The sequence below is a fragment of the Euphorbia lathyris genome, chromosome 1 (genome assembly GCF_963576675.1).
Source record: "Euphorbia lathyris chromosome 1, ddEupLath1.1, whole genome shotgun sequence".
Taxonomy (NCBI): domain Eukaryota; kingdom Viridiplantae; phylum Streptophyta; class Magnoliopsida; order Malpighiales; family Euphorbiaceae; genus Euphorbia; species Euphorbia lathyris.
This window is the reverse complement of record NC_088910.1, coordinates 13,497,836-13,513,053: the sequence shown is the minus strand read 5'-3', so window position 1 is coordinate 13,513,053 and position 15,218 is coordinate 13,497,836. Positions and strand designations below refer to the sequence as shown.

The window sequence follows — 15,218 nt, the reverse complement described above, 5'->3', positions numbered from 1 at the left end:
GCCTCTAGGACAAAACAACTCGCTCGTAATACGAATTCATATTGCACAGTACGAACTGGTCTGTTTACACTCTAATTGCTCAGTTCGAAATTGATTAAGGATGAAAGTGTTTTCTTCCCGTGTACAAAAAACGAAAATTGATATGGTAAAAATAGTGTTGTTGTGCTCTGATTTAGTGGAGAAGAAAGATGGAGTGAAATCAGGGATGTGAGGAACTGATAGACTGGTTCCGAAAGACCAAATCAAAAGAGGCTATAAAGAAATAAGATTTTTAATTAATTAAAAAAATAATTCCAAAATAAATAAAATAATAATAAAAAATATTATTATTATTATTATTTCAATAAAAAACCTGATCTGGCTCGGACGACGGCGACGGCGCACGCGCGTGATGGCCAAGTATCAAGTAGGTCTTCAACCTTTCACAAAAGTGGATACCTCTTGGAACACACCCAAATGTGTGAGGACCTTCTTTTTATAAATATCACCACAATGTGATATTTGGGCTTTTTTCATAAATTCAAATTGGGCCCAGTGGCCTAGCCCAACAAGTATGATAATCTAATTAAATTAGTTAAGGAAAGATATTTTATCTAATTGGAAATCAGAGTCCCTCTCTTTCCGGACTTATGTGTGCCGCCTCCTAGTAAAAATTAGTTTTTTTTTAATTATTAGATAATTGATTGGATTAATTTTTTAATTGGTGAAAAACAAATAACCAAGAATTAAAATAGTTTTACCAAATCGTTGTTACCATAATTCTCTTATTTTCACATTTTAGAAAAATTCTGAAAGTTCTTTGGAGATGAAACCCAATAACCGGGAAAGTAACATATTGTCACAACGCTTCCATTTCTTATACAAGGTAGACGTATATTGAGGCCGTAAATCACCACGAAGAACAAAATCAAGTTTTTCCTTAGCAAAGAGTCCAATCTTAATTGCTCGAAGCCATGATAAGTAAATAGTAGAAGTTAATGAGAGAAATTACAAGTGATAATCCTAGATTATCTTAACTCTAGAGTTCAAGCAAAGCTACATAATCACTTTCCTTTTACTAAAATTATGGACACTTATTAAATAATAGTCGACAATCCGAAAATAGGAAGGTAAGAAATTAGAAACGCATTTATCATGTAACCATATTTTTCAATTTTTCAAATCACTATTTTAGTTGTTTCTCTCTCTGTAAACATTCAATTTCTCTCTCCTAATCCAATAATACTGGGTTTTGCTATTTTCCACCACATATTACTTTCACTACAACAAAAATTGCCTACGGAGGCAGTTTTTTTTTACGTGTAGGGGCGGTTAAAACCGCCCCTACAAAGTCTAGGGGCGGTTTTACCGACCGCCCCAAATCTGTCGCCAAAGGGGACCGGAGCTACAAAATAGCGACGAAAATTATCACCGACGGGGTAGAGAAAATTTAGCAGCGGATATATAGGGGCGGTTTAAACCGCCCCTATTGTGGTGCTGTGGAATACTCCTTTCTCAGCTGAAGGGGCGGTTTTAACCACCCCTATTAGTGATTTTTGCTTTTTTATTATTTATATTATATTTTTTATATTCCAATTGGACACCTAATACTAATTATAGACCAATTATTCAAATTTGTAACATAAAAAAATTTGAATTTTCATACAATGTTAAATTCAACACATTATACCGTCCCCATTTGGACAATTTGCCCTTTGCATAAATTTTTTGCAAAACTGAAAAAAAAAATGAGAGAAAATTTCAAAATTTGGCCTAAATGGATGGCGCGTTCCCTCCGGCCCATGGGTCAGGGGGAATGCGCCATCCGTTCCTATCATGGGTCGGGCGGATGCCGTATCCGCCCACACCATGTGCTGGAGTGAACGCGCCATCTGTTTAGGCCAAATTTCGAAAAATGCAAAATTCTCTAATTTTTAGTAACGAAAAATACTAAATCGTTCATTTTTTTGGTGACGAAAAATGCAAAATTCTCTAATTTTTGTGACGAAAAATGCAAAATCGTCATGAAAAATATATATTATTTTCATGAATTCTTCGATAAAAAAAATGTAAAATTAATGTTTCCGACTCGTAATCATCCATTTTCGAGGTTCGGGTTGTCACACATCAATTATTTTCATAATTTCTATTATTGTTGTTCGGGTTTATGATTTTGGAGAAAGAATTTTCAGTTTTTGATCAAAATTATCAGAATAACAAAAAAAGTCCAGGGGCGGTGATAAGTAATTTGGTTGCAGTATTTAGCACCTCGCTACTTAAATGATCCCAAAAATAAAAGTTTACGAATTAAAGACGGATAAAATACAGCTTTCATTAGCTCTAGAATATCATATTCTTTTTGACATCAATAAAAATCTAAGGTATATAGTTTATAATCTAGTAAACATGAAATCATAATAATTAAACCAGATCTTTATACGTGGTTGCAGTTTTTGACATCGATATTGCTTGGGAAAAAGGCTGGTTACACCTATGGATTGAAGCTGATTCATCATACATGGTCAACCTATTAAAGCAAAGGTCCTCCGAAGTTCCGTGGACTGTCGGGCAACTATGGCGCAAATGCCTGAAGCAATGTTCTGACATGCAAATCATAGCCTCTCACATCTTCAGGGAGGGGAACCGTGCAGCAGATGCGCTCGCTCGATACGGGGTAAATACCTCTGGTATCAAATGGTGGAATTCTTCACCAAATTTTTGTCATTCGTTTATTTTAGGCGACATTTGTAACTTTGTTAATTTTCGTTATTAGCTTTTTGCCTCTTCTTGTACGACTTTTTCATTTATTATATTTTTTGGGATTAGTTGGGATGGTTTTTTCGGGGGTGCCGACCTAGTTGGGATGTCCGAGGACCATCACTGCTTTTTTCCAATTTTTATTCAAAAAAAACCAGATCTTTATTTTCATAGATATTAAACCAGATCTTTAAAATAACATTTTCCTTACTTTACGCGCTTTGCGGTCGTCGTTTTCAAAGTTTAGATCGAAATACTGTACGGGACTCCTTTTCGGTAACCCCAGGTTCTGAAAACGGTTTCAAAAGCTCATAAGGAACAATTCCGGCACCATTTCTGTTCCTCAATTCGGGGTTCGCATTTCTCTCATCGATTATCCCTTCCAATTCAGTCAATCTTCCATTGAACTTCTCAAAAGCAGCTTTAATCAAAGGTTCTTCAGCCCAAGCCGTCTCCATATCCTTCCCCATATACTCTTCATCAGGCGAATGATTCGACAAAACATCTAAAATCGCCATAACTTTCGTCGCCTGAACTTGCGACAGAAATGTCGTCATAAGCACAGCTTCAGGTTTCTCAGTGAAAAATTTCCAATCTGAATCGGTTGGATCTTCGATCGGCATTTTCATTCTGGCAATTGTAGGTCTGTTTGGGAAGTATCCGGCGTATGTATATTGGCCGAAGTTCACTGCTGCGTGGTGACCAGAGGTTACCCATACAATTGTTGTGATTATGTTGATTAAATCGTCAGTTGTATTTAGCTCCGGCCACCATGGTTCGTGTTTTTTGTTGCAGTGGCCGACGGTACGAACTTCTGTCCAGAATGCCTGTAATTCTTCATCAGAGGTAACTTTGGTTGAGTCTGTATAGTAGTGATTTACATAATCAGTGACCCAAGTTTTAAGGGTGTCCCATAAAATAAGTCCGTCGCTAGCATATGGGTAGTCTTCAATTGTTAGCTTTAGACCATGTGGTGCAGTAGGATCTTCAACAGCCATTCCACTACAAAATAAACAAATAGTGTTAATGTTAGCGGACATGATTACACGGTTTACTATGACGGTTCATGTGGTACAAGGCTTTGTTGTTATTGTTGTAAGTGTTGATCGAATATAATTTCGTATACAATTAAAATTGGCTTGAGTGATAAAAGTCTCTAATTGTTTGAGATAAGTTTCAGGTCGGATTCTTAATACATGTAGAAAAATATTGATTGGAACAAGGATCACCTAAATGATTCCTGAACAATCTTGAACGGAGTACCCAAAAAATTTCAGTTAAGCATTCATAAGCGGATTTTGCTCCAAAATGTGGTTCTTAATGAGTATAATTCGTTATTAAGAACCCGGTTAAACATTTTGCCCACTGTGGAGCTTGTTTAACCCGGCTTGAAACCGAAAGACTAGCTTACGGTTTCAATTTGTAAAGAAACCAGAAGCTAGTCTTCCGGTTTCTCTATTTTTTAATTTGCAAAGAAACTGAAATTGCGGTTCGAAGTGACCGTTAAATAACAGTAAACCATTTTAAACTGTAATTTAAACTATTCGAAGCGACAGTTAAACGTTCGATGTGACAGTTAAATGTTCAAATTTCAAAAATCATATTTCAAACTGTAATATGACTATAAAAAAACTGTAAAAACCGTAACTTAAACTGTCAAAATTATAATTTCCAACTCACATTTAAAAGAATAAAACATTTTTAATCGAATTAGACGTTTATTACTAACTAATTTTGCAAGGAGATGTTTAATTAATGAATTTAAAAATAAATAGTTAAAGGTTGAAGTTAAATTAAAAGTTTAAAAAATATAGAGACTTTTTTTTTGTCTCAAGCCCCACAGCGGGCAACATGTTTAAAGGAGCTCTTAACATGAATTATTGTCATTAAGAGTCCCTTTTTGGGGGCAAAATCCATCGTAAGCATTAAAACACGTGCCGTCCAGTCAATAAATCTTGAATCCTTCAATGATGGACTGCTATTTTGATGTAATATATGTAAACATACCGGCTAATAAGATCGTTGGGGAGTGCTTGATGATCAAATCTCCATTCCTTCTCATAGATAACAGCACTCATTTCCAAACAATATTTTCCAGGAGAAAACGAAGACTCAATGATCCCTCCTGCATTGATTAGAGCTAGTCGAGCCAGAGCATTAATCTCCATTGTGTACCGAAAATGAGGATGAAATAGTCGGTAAATGGGATGCATTGCACTAAGTTGTCGATTTGCTGCAATTATGTATGGTTCTGTGCAGGCATGTGTTCTCAACCTGTCAAATTAATCAAAAAGAAACAATAGAATTCGCTTAATTAACGATTTAAACTCTCGATCTCTTAGTCTATAAGGTTAAGCCGATAAGTATGACCCGAAAAAGGTATTCATATGAAGTGGCTGAGTCACAAATTGGACAATGTATCAACAGATGGACAATTTTGTCGCATATTCGGCAACGTAAACACAAATCACTGAAAGGTTATGGATAGAATGAAATGACCGACGAAATTATATATTTAGAAACAGATATTTCCATTGTAAATATTATCTTTTTTGTTGTTTATCCCGGCGTGAAAGGGCCAACAGCCCCTTCATGATCTGACATAATCAGGATCCAAACCTTCGAACACTTGATCTAATTAAGAGACTATGTATGGTGTTAACTACTTATTCAAGCTAAAAATTTAAGTTATTAAGTAAGATGGGTAAAATACACCCGCGGTTGTTGAAGTTTGGGATTTGTTTCCTAAAACCCAATATCTAATTGTGCGTTTACAAATATTTCTAACTTTTATGGTTGACGTGGCACCCATCTGTATATCATGTGGTGCATCTTACGCCATAAAAGAATTTTAAAAATCACATTATTGTCAAATTTAGTGTCTAGTTGGCATATAGTAAACTATTTTATGTGTCGCTCAATGATTTTTATGAAACAAACTCCTAATGTCAATAGTCATCAATACAACACTAAGTAAGACTCGAAAATAGTATTTATCGTCTATGATATATTAAAAGAGTAGTAATTCGTACCAGTGGCTAATAAGTTGGTGATAGCCGGAATCATGTGCAAGGACATGAGCTTTGGCGAGCCTCCATAGCCAAAAACCGGTGGAATGCCACTCAGGCCGGAATGCGTGCTTCCATTGCGGCTTCCCATCCATGGGAGGCCGGACGAGCTCAATAGCTAGTGGTCGGAGCGTGTCCTCCGGGGTTAAGAAGAACACTGCCCGAGATCCATAGAGTGTGGTATTCTCAAGTTGTCTTACTTTGTTCACATATGGTAAAAATAAATCATGGTAGTCCAACATGAACAGCTTCTTCTGTTTCACAGCCTACATGTATGACAATTAGAACATTAATCCCATGTTCGGTTGTTAACTTTTACAATGTGTAAATTTGTGATGTGAACATGTGTTGTTTTAGAATAATTGGAGCCAAAATTGATAAAATTAACCTTTTCTTTTAAGGGAATCCATTTACAAAATTATTCATAATCTTGGTACAGTACTTTTGTCTTTTTTATATTATTAATGTAGGAGAGGTCAACATCTTTTTTTTTTTCACATGTTATTTCTTGCCAGATTTATTAATGTAGGCGAGATCAACATCCATATCAGAAAGAATGTTATGGTACATCCATATCAGAAAGAATATTATGGTACATCCATATAGGATTGGACATAATGTTAATTTTTTATTGGACAATCTCTTGAACACATATTGAGTGGACAATAAATTATGGTACAAAAGAATATAACTATCAACAATTATTTTTCATTCATTTAATAAAACTGTAAATATAGAAATGTTTGATTAATATTGAAAAACATATAGTGACAATTATTTTTGAAGAAAATCAATTAATATAATGATAACTGTAATTAGTAACAATACAAGCAACAGAATCTAAGAAATTTTAAGTATCAATTTGGTTGATAATTGGTAACTTTTATAATGTGTAAATTTGTGATGTAAACATGTATTGTTTTAGATTAATTGGAGACAAAATGATAAATCAATTGATAAAATTAACCTCTTTTTAGAGAACCCAGTTACTAAATTATTCATAATCTTGAAATAGTAGTTTTGTCTTTGGCCTAATACATTACCAGCTCCCTTAACTTGTCCAATAGATTGGTTCTCTAAACTTTGCAAGTGTCTCACCAGTTTCCTAAATTTGCTTATTTCGTATCACTAGCTCCCTAAACTTGTACATAAAAGTAGATTAGCTCCCTGAACTTTGTAAGTCTCTCACCAACCCCCTAAACTTGCCTATTCTGTAACAACTAAATACAAAAACTTATTAAATCTAAATTCTAAAAATAGGTCTTCATCTATTTCAAAGGTAATTTTTTCGCTTCTCCTACCTTTCAACCTGTTATAAGAGTTAGTGTTGCAGGTTTGAGAGATTGAATGTATGAGGATTGAGAATTACTATTATGGTTTTTGTATTTAGTTGTTACAGAATAAGCAAGTTTGGGGAGTTGGTAAAACACTTGCAAGTTCAGGAAGCTAATCTACTTTTATGGACAAATTTAGAGAGCTGGTGTTACGAAATAAGCAAGTTTAGGGAGGTGGCAAGACGCTTGCAAAGTTTAGACAAATTTAGAGAGCTGTTAATATATTAGGTTTGTCTTTTTTAAACAAATTGACATGAAAATATTAATGTAGGATTTATTTGCACATGTTATTTCTTGCCAGATTTATTTGTTATTTTTCGTTATTTCATTAAAAACATTGTCATATAAAAAAATACTATGATCAGAAAGAATATTAATGTGTCAGTTTTTTATTGGACAATCTGTAAATGATTAATGTGTCAACATCTCTTTTTCACATGTTATTTTTGTCATTTGGTTTTACCTCTTCAACAGTCATGAACCCTCCAATCTCTTCCTCAATCATTTTTGTGGTAATTGCTGACTCAGCAGGGCCATACACTTCAGGATCAAGCTCACTCTTCAATGGCCATTCCTGGATATCAATTGATAGCTCATAAATGAATATATTAGCAAGAAAATTAACTAATATTATTAGACGTCTTTGTTTGTAGGAAAATAGTGTGTTTTGAAAATATTGAGTAATAGAAAATTTAATCAAATTCGGGCTATAATTAGTACCGTGATCAACTGTATGCTCAATGGATTTAAACCAGCAAGTGTCTGTCGACCGAATTCTTCATCTCGAAACCAAAAGAATCTGTCTCCTGAAAAGTCAATTAAACTCATACATTGAGATCGAATTAGCTGTACAGATAGCTAGGACTTATGAATTGCAATTGTAGAATGAAGCCCGATTCCCCCAAATCCTTACAGGGTGTTTGTTAGAAGGGATAAAAACAGAGGAATTGGGATAAAAAAAATGAGTTATCTCATATTTGATTTAGAGATAGGTTGGGGAAGTATACGAGTCTTGTCCCTCAAATCATATACCCAAGAAGAGGTGGTATAAGCTCCTGCAATTTTAATAGGATGGAAAAGTTTTATCTTATCCTTCAAATTAATGTTACTTAGTTTAAATAAGATTAAAATAGTAAAATGTATTATTTTATTCTTATCCTTATCCCAACTTTTATCTTTATCCTTGTACCAATAGAATATCAAACGTCTCGTTACTGATTCCAATGGATGGGGGATAAGGAATCCTCAATATATCCAAGTTGAGGGAGAGGGATAGGGTTGGAAGACATTTTGCCTCCGAAACCGAAATAAAGATGAGAGTGTAGGCAGGAGAAGACATTTTGCCTCCAAAACCTAAATGAGGATGGAGACATGGTACTGTCCCTGAAATATAGAAATCCTTACCATGTCCGTCAGTAATATTTGTAGCCATAGTTAACCGTCGCTACATTAGAAACATTTCGTCGGTAAAGAGCCGTTTTTTTTTTAGTGAAAGTAAAGTAGATGTTCATTGTCATGAAATTCAAACACTTGAAGTTTTTTTGAACCACTTGCTCTATTTTATGTTAGGGATTGGAATTTCTCGCCAAGCATGGCATTCGCACGAGACGAGGATGGAAACCAAAAAATCCTAGAAACCTTTAATAGAGGTTCTCAAATCGGTCCCATTAAGTATTTAAGGCAGAATGAGGAATGCATTCCCGTCCCGCCCCCACCCCATTATAATTTATTGCAAATTGATGTAACTAATTCTTACTTTCCATTGTTTCAGGAGTCTCAAAAGACAAGACACTTTCGACCCGGTCACTGAGAGTCTTGATGAGATTGGGCAGCGTATCTTTGACGCCATTTTGGTTAAGAGCAGGCAAGTTTATTCCTTCGTTGAACAAAGAATCAATGGCTGTAAAGTAAGGAAATCCGAGGTTTGAGTCAACAATGCTCATCTCGATTGATGGAACAATTGCGTGCAACACACTGTAAACTGTCTTAGCTCCGAAAGTAAGTTGCTTTACTTCCGAGAATTCTTCATCACGAGGCACGTACACCGTTCCGCTGCTCCTCGACTCTGAGATCGGATCTGTTCAAACAACAAAATTACCTCTTAATCAGTGGTAGTAGCGGAATCAGAGCCAAATATTCCCGGGCTTAAAGAACAGAAGTTTAGTAAGAAACACAAACTTCTTATTAAAAAAAACAGAGACGGATATTTCGTCGTAATTTCGTTGTTAACGTCAAATTTTGTTAGAGACTGGAACAAACAAGATTAGAGACCGAGTTTTTATATGTACTAAAGGATTCATTTCTTCGTAAATATAATTTCCTTTATTTTCACCCATAATGGAATTGCTAACATAATTGTTAAATTAACAAAATTGTTAAATTATCTTCCAAATTTGTTGGAATTTCATCAATTTTAATAAGTCTCGAGGAAAACGTTACCAAATAATTAGTGAGCGGAAAAATCAACTAATATTTACCAATCAACCATTGAATGAAACATATGGTAAGGAAAAGAGTCACCTGTTTCGCTTCTAGGCCTTCCGGTTCGGCAACGCCTAGGATAAGGGAGTTCTTTGCTACCAAGAACCGGTCTTTTGAGGTTTTCGATTGAATCAGGGTTGCCGAGATCATTGTAGACGTCGTAGTCGTATATCCTTTCACCTGCCTTCCGCTCTCCTGCCCCGGTTCCTCTTAATTTTGCAAGCTCGTGCTCCCTTGCCTTCTTCAATCCATCTGGTGTTTCTGATGGCAAATATGACTGTTTCACAATGCTTAATTAGAATGAATATCAATGATTGAACTAGCAATAAAATCCAATTTAATGCTATTTTTAGGTAATTAATTGGATCTGATTAATCAATTCGAGATTATTTAAACTTCAATAAGGTAATTTATATTTGTTGTGATAGTACCACCTATTCCATGCACCACTCAAATTTAGAGACCGGAAAGATCGTTTTAAACATGTGGAGGCGTCATTTTAAATAAGTTCAGGTGATAATAATTACCTTAGTGGTAAAAAAGAGGCGTTTTTGCTTGTTTTTGGATTGAACCCAAGAATTACAAACAAATTTGAGAGTGCCAATAGGGAAACCATCAAGTTCTATACTTTTGATGAACATCTCACGATGGTGCTCATTTTCAACATAAATCGCTCCTACATCCCCGAAACCAGATGCAACAACCAAATCTGCTTCGTACATTACCTCCGCTCCTTCCTCGTCTTTTTTGTGTGCGTACCCTGATACTTTCGGCTTTTCCAATCCTGTCTCTTCAAGGAAGAAAAAAAATACATTAAACCGATTAATCAGTTCGGGTTAGGAAGTAACTAATTAAATAAGTTCGGTCTAAGACAGAACGGAACTACAGGATCTGTCGATGACCCCCCACTGTAAGAGAAAATAACTAGAATTTAGATTTACCAACAGACAATTCTGTCGCTATATATATTGTAATTTTACCTTTAGACAATTTCGGTAGTACAAATAGAAACAACAACGGAATGTCTGTATTAATCCCAACAAATTTGTGTTTTCTTACTAAACTTTTCCACTGAATCCCTATTTTTTTGTTTTGGTTCTGCCACTAGTCTATTTCATTTCTAATGTTGTCTAATTGTTTAGAAAAGTCAATTATTCCCTTATATTTTAAAAGAATTCATTTACTCTCTAAGTTTTCTTAGCGTGATCTATTAACCTTCTCCAAATCCATATGACAAAGAAAATATTTTTAAATGACACTACAAGAAAAAGAGGTATTAGTAAGCAAAATTTAGTAAATGTATAAAATACACTTATTAAAAAGTATATCCTTCATAAGGCTAAATTCTATTACTATATTATTAATAAGCAAAATATTTTTTTGTTAAATTTCACTAAAAATTCCCCTTATTAATTCACTCTAAATTAAAATATTTTAATTTTATTTTCTTAATAAAATTTTAAACCTTTTAATAATTGTGTTAAAAGAAGGTAAATACTTATTAATTGTAATAGTAACAAATAAACCCCTTATTAAAGCATTTAATAGGAAAGTAAAATTTCTTAAGTTTAATAATATGCGAACTCATTTCCGTTATTAAAAATAATTTAGGAGGCAATGTTCAACAAGGGGTCCACAATAGGCTTTTTTTAGTTATTAAAAGTTTTTACTAAGGGCATTTGGACTTTTAATAACAAATTATGTCATTACTAAAAGTTTTTTTTTTTTGTAGTGTAGGTTCATGAGACTAATAAATCACTATATACAAGTTCGGGAGTATTAGATCACTTTATAAAAGTTTAAAGACCCAATAGGTGATTTTAACCAAATTCGAGTAAATACGAAATTTTCAAAATATAAAGGACAATTTACTTTTCTAAATAAAAGAGGCTAGAATTGTATTTAGCAACTAGTAGATCATATTATAATTAATAAATAATATTTGATTATTGGTTATTTGAGGGAAATTATGATCTAAACATGCTAATAATAAAATTTATCCATTTTTTTTAATTAATAAAAGACTGAATAGTATAGTAGTGAAAACTCAGCAATTACAAATTATGGAAAATCTTATACTATAAGAGAAAATCTGTCATATACTAGATTTTGATGATATAAAATCTTTGAGTAATAGAAATATAAGTGAAAATTGGATGAATGGACTATAAAAACCTCATAATATAATTTTTTTTAAAAAAATAATAGAACTGACTAGTACAATATATAAAATTCAAATTAAAAATAATGTGTATTTTGCATAAAACCATTTCATAAAAGGTTAAGAACGTATTGGTATCAAAATCCGAGCTAAAAACTCAAATTATTTACATGATATTAAACATAACCTTTCGAATGAAAACCCAATTTGAAACAATTAAAATAATGTGTATTTTGCGCTAAAACCATTTGACCTAAAAGGTTAAGAACGTTTTGGTATCGAAATCCAAGCTAAAAACTCAAATTATTTACATGGTATTAAATATAACCTTTAGAATGAAAACCCAATTTGAAACAATTAAAATAACGTGTATTTTGCGATAAACCCATTTGACCTAAAAGGTTAAGAACGCACTGGGATCTAGATCCGAGCTAACGAGCTCAAGCAAGAGGGACTTGCCGAGCAAGTCAGTGATATCATCAAGACCATGTTGAATCCCCATGCTAGACAATAACCCTCCAACTGTTCTATTCACAGTAACTAAAGCTTTCACTTTAGTTGACTGCTTTACATCTAAGTTTGCTGTAGCTTTGATTTTTCCAGCTTTATTTCCGGCCCGGATGGCCTTTGTTTTGGCCGGAAATAATGACGAGGACTTGGGAAAGACAGAGAGATGGCTATTTCCATGGATAAAAGGTTTTGGTAACAGAAAGAGAGGTGTTAAGGTTTGAGAATGTTGATGAATTTGTGGCCTCAACATGATTAATTTGGACAAGAATTGTTTAATTTGTGGAAATTAATGTTTACTTGAGAGAGAGATGAAGAAGATGTAGATACTAGGTTTATTAACTATGTGTTTATATAGAAGTTTGAAGAGGATAAGATGTGAGCACTTGGAACACATGTTGAATATTTAATATACATAATTAAAATGAGGGTTATAGTTAGTGTGACTGAGTTCTATTTGTCTCATGTCAATTATTGAGTTAGGGATTTGTGAATTTTTTAGAATTGTATATAATGAGAGTTAGGGTTTGTGAATTTTTAGAATTGTATATAATGAGAGCTAGGCAATCAGAGCAGCATTGTTATATGGTACGGAGTGTTGGGCAGTGAAATGCTGTCACATTCATATGATATCGGTGGCGGAAATGCGTATGTTGAGATGGATGTTTGGTCATACAAGAAAGGATTGGGTGAGTAATGAAATAATTAGGACAAAAGTAGGAGTTATATCTATTGAGAATAAAATGAGGGAAAACCGCCTAAGGTGGTTTGGCCATGTAAGACGAATAGCGCTTGATGCGCCGGTTGGGAGGGCTGAAGAGAGACAAAGAGATGTAGTGGTGAGGGGTAGGGGAAGACCTAAGAAAACTTGGAAAAGGGTGATCGAGAGTGATATGAGTTTATTAGGGATTGAGCAGAATATGGTAGTGGATAGGACAAAGTGGAGGGAGAGAAGTTGTGTCGCTGACATAACTTATTGCACGGCTTTATATGATGGTTCATGTTACCCGACCCCGAATCATTTCGGGACTAAGGCTTTGTTTTTGTTGTTGTTGTATATAATGAGAGCTAGGGATTTGTGAATTTTTAGAATTGTATATAATGAGAGTTAGGTCAATGATATACTTCGGTTCGGTGCTATAAAAAAAGCAATAGTCCAATCTGGTTTTGAATCATTATATTTGAATATTAATCTCCAATTTTATTATTAAATCACGGAAAATGTGAAATCTTTTTTTCTTAATGAACTAATATGCAATTGGTCCAGAATAAGGAACAAAATATCTGTGTTTTATAATAATGTCTGAAATTGACTCCACTTGCCAACGCTATGGGTAAAATTGATCTTGGCTGCTATTGTTATGGGTAAATTGCATCATTTTAGACGTTAGCAGTAAAATTGCTACTGACTATAAACGCTTGAGGTATTTTTGCACCTCATCCCTAGTGATTATACAAAACTCTAGTAAAATGTTGGAAAAAGTAAAAATAAAAAATATTTGTGATTTTCCCTACTTGCAAACGTATGCATGTGATTTAAAAGTTTGCAAATACATATGGTTCTGATACTATTAATAAAACATGAGATTTTACATTATACCGTTCAATTCTGATAATGTGTATAATTGATAGGGCTGTAATCAAGCCGAGCCGAGCCGAGCTTTAGCCTGTTCAAGCTCGGCTCGCTGTAAAATTAACGAGCTCGAGTCCGAGCCGAGCTTGCTATAAAATTAACGAGCCGAGCCCGAGCCGAGCTTTGGCTTGCTCAACGAGCTTGAGCCGAGCTTCGAGCTTGTTTCGAGCCTAAAATCCTCTTTTGGACTTGGTTCATTAAGAAAATTATCTAACCATGAACTGTTTGTGAGTAAATTGTTAATTATATTTATGGAGTTTGCTCGTAAATAACTCTTTAATTGTGTACATAAACAAGCTCACAAACAAAGTTCATGAATAAATAAACAAGATGCTTACAAATACTTCGTCTATTACTCATTTATTATGTTTCATCTAATAGCAAATGAAATAATATTAAGTTTAGATATTTGTGAACTAACACAAAACTATATAGTTTTCTACAAAACTAAATTTGTTCATAAATGTTCTAATCGAGCCTGCTCGCGAGCTTTCGAGCCGAGCTTTGGCCTGCTCAAGCTTGGCTCGTTTACGAACAGAGCCAGTCAATCGTGTTCACGAGCGGCTCGTTTACAAATCGAGCCGAGTCGAGCCGAACTTTTATCGAGCCGATCACCGAGCTGCTCATGAGCGGCTCTGTTCATTTACAGCCCTAATAATTGACAACATTTGTCATTAATTATCATTAGAAATTAACAATATAATTAAAAAAATTGTGTTGTTTCTTAAAAAAAAAAATTGTCTTTTGTTAAAAAGCATAACATAAATTTTTATTTTTAAAATTTTAAACTACAAACCTATTATTTGTCACATTCAAACCACATGTTTTTTTTTTCCTAAAACGTTTAGGCGACAAACACATTCGAATTTTATGTGCTAGTTTTGTTTCTTGGCAAATTCATGAAAAAGTCATTGTCTAGTTGTCACAAATTATCACATGCTGATTGTGACAACAGTTAGATAATTTAAAGAGTAAATAATTTATTAGTGTCTATTTTTTACGTAACACACTGTTTAGTCTTTCTATTTTGAAAAATATTTTATAAGATCTCTTTCTTTTATCAATATTAATCATTTGGCCCTTTCATCTATTTTTTTTAGATTTTTAACCAAACATATCTTAGTTTTCAGAATAGCCATAGTATTATACAAGATGACCATGTTATTATATTATTTTCCAACTATCTGTTTATCTCAAATATAACGGGTAAAAATATAAAAATAAATAGGAAGAAGGATCAAAATGTTGATATTGACAAAAGATAGGGACCTTGTAATGTGTTTTTCAAAATAGGGAAC

At 33.8% G+C, this 15,218-nt stretch overlaps 1 pseudogene; it reads right to left on the bottom strand.

The window, feature by feature from the left end:
• Nucleotides 1–2,410: 2,410 nt before the first annotated feature.
• LOC136222300 (linoleate 13S-lipoxygenase 2-1, chloroplastic-like) lies at nt 2,411–12,593 on the bottom strand (annotated as a pseudogene).
• Between the last annotated feature and the right edge of the window lie 2,625 nt (nt 12,594–15,218).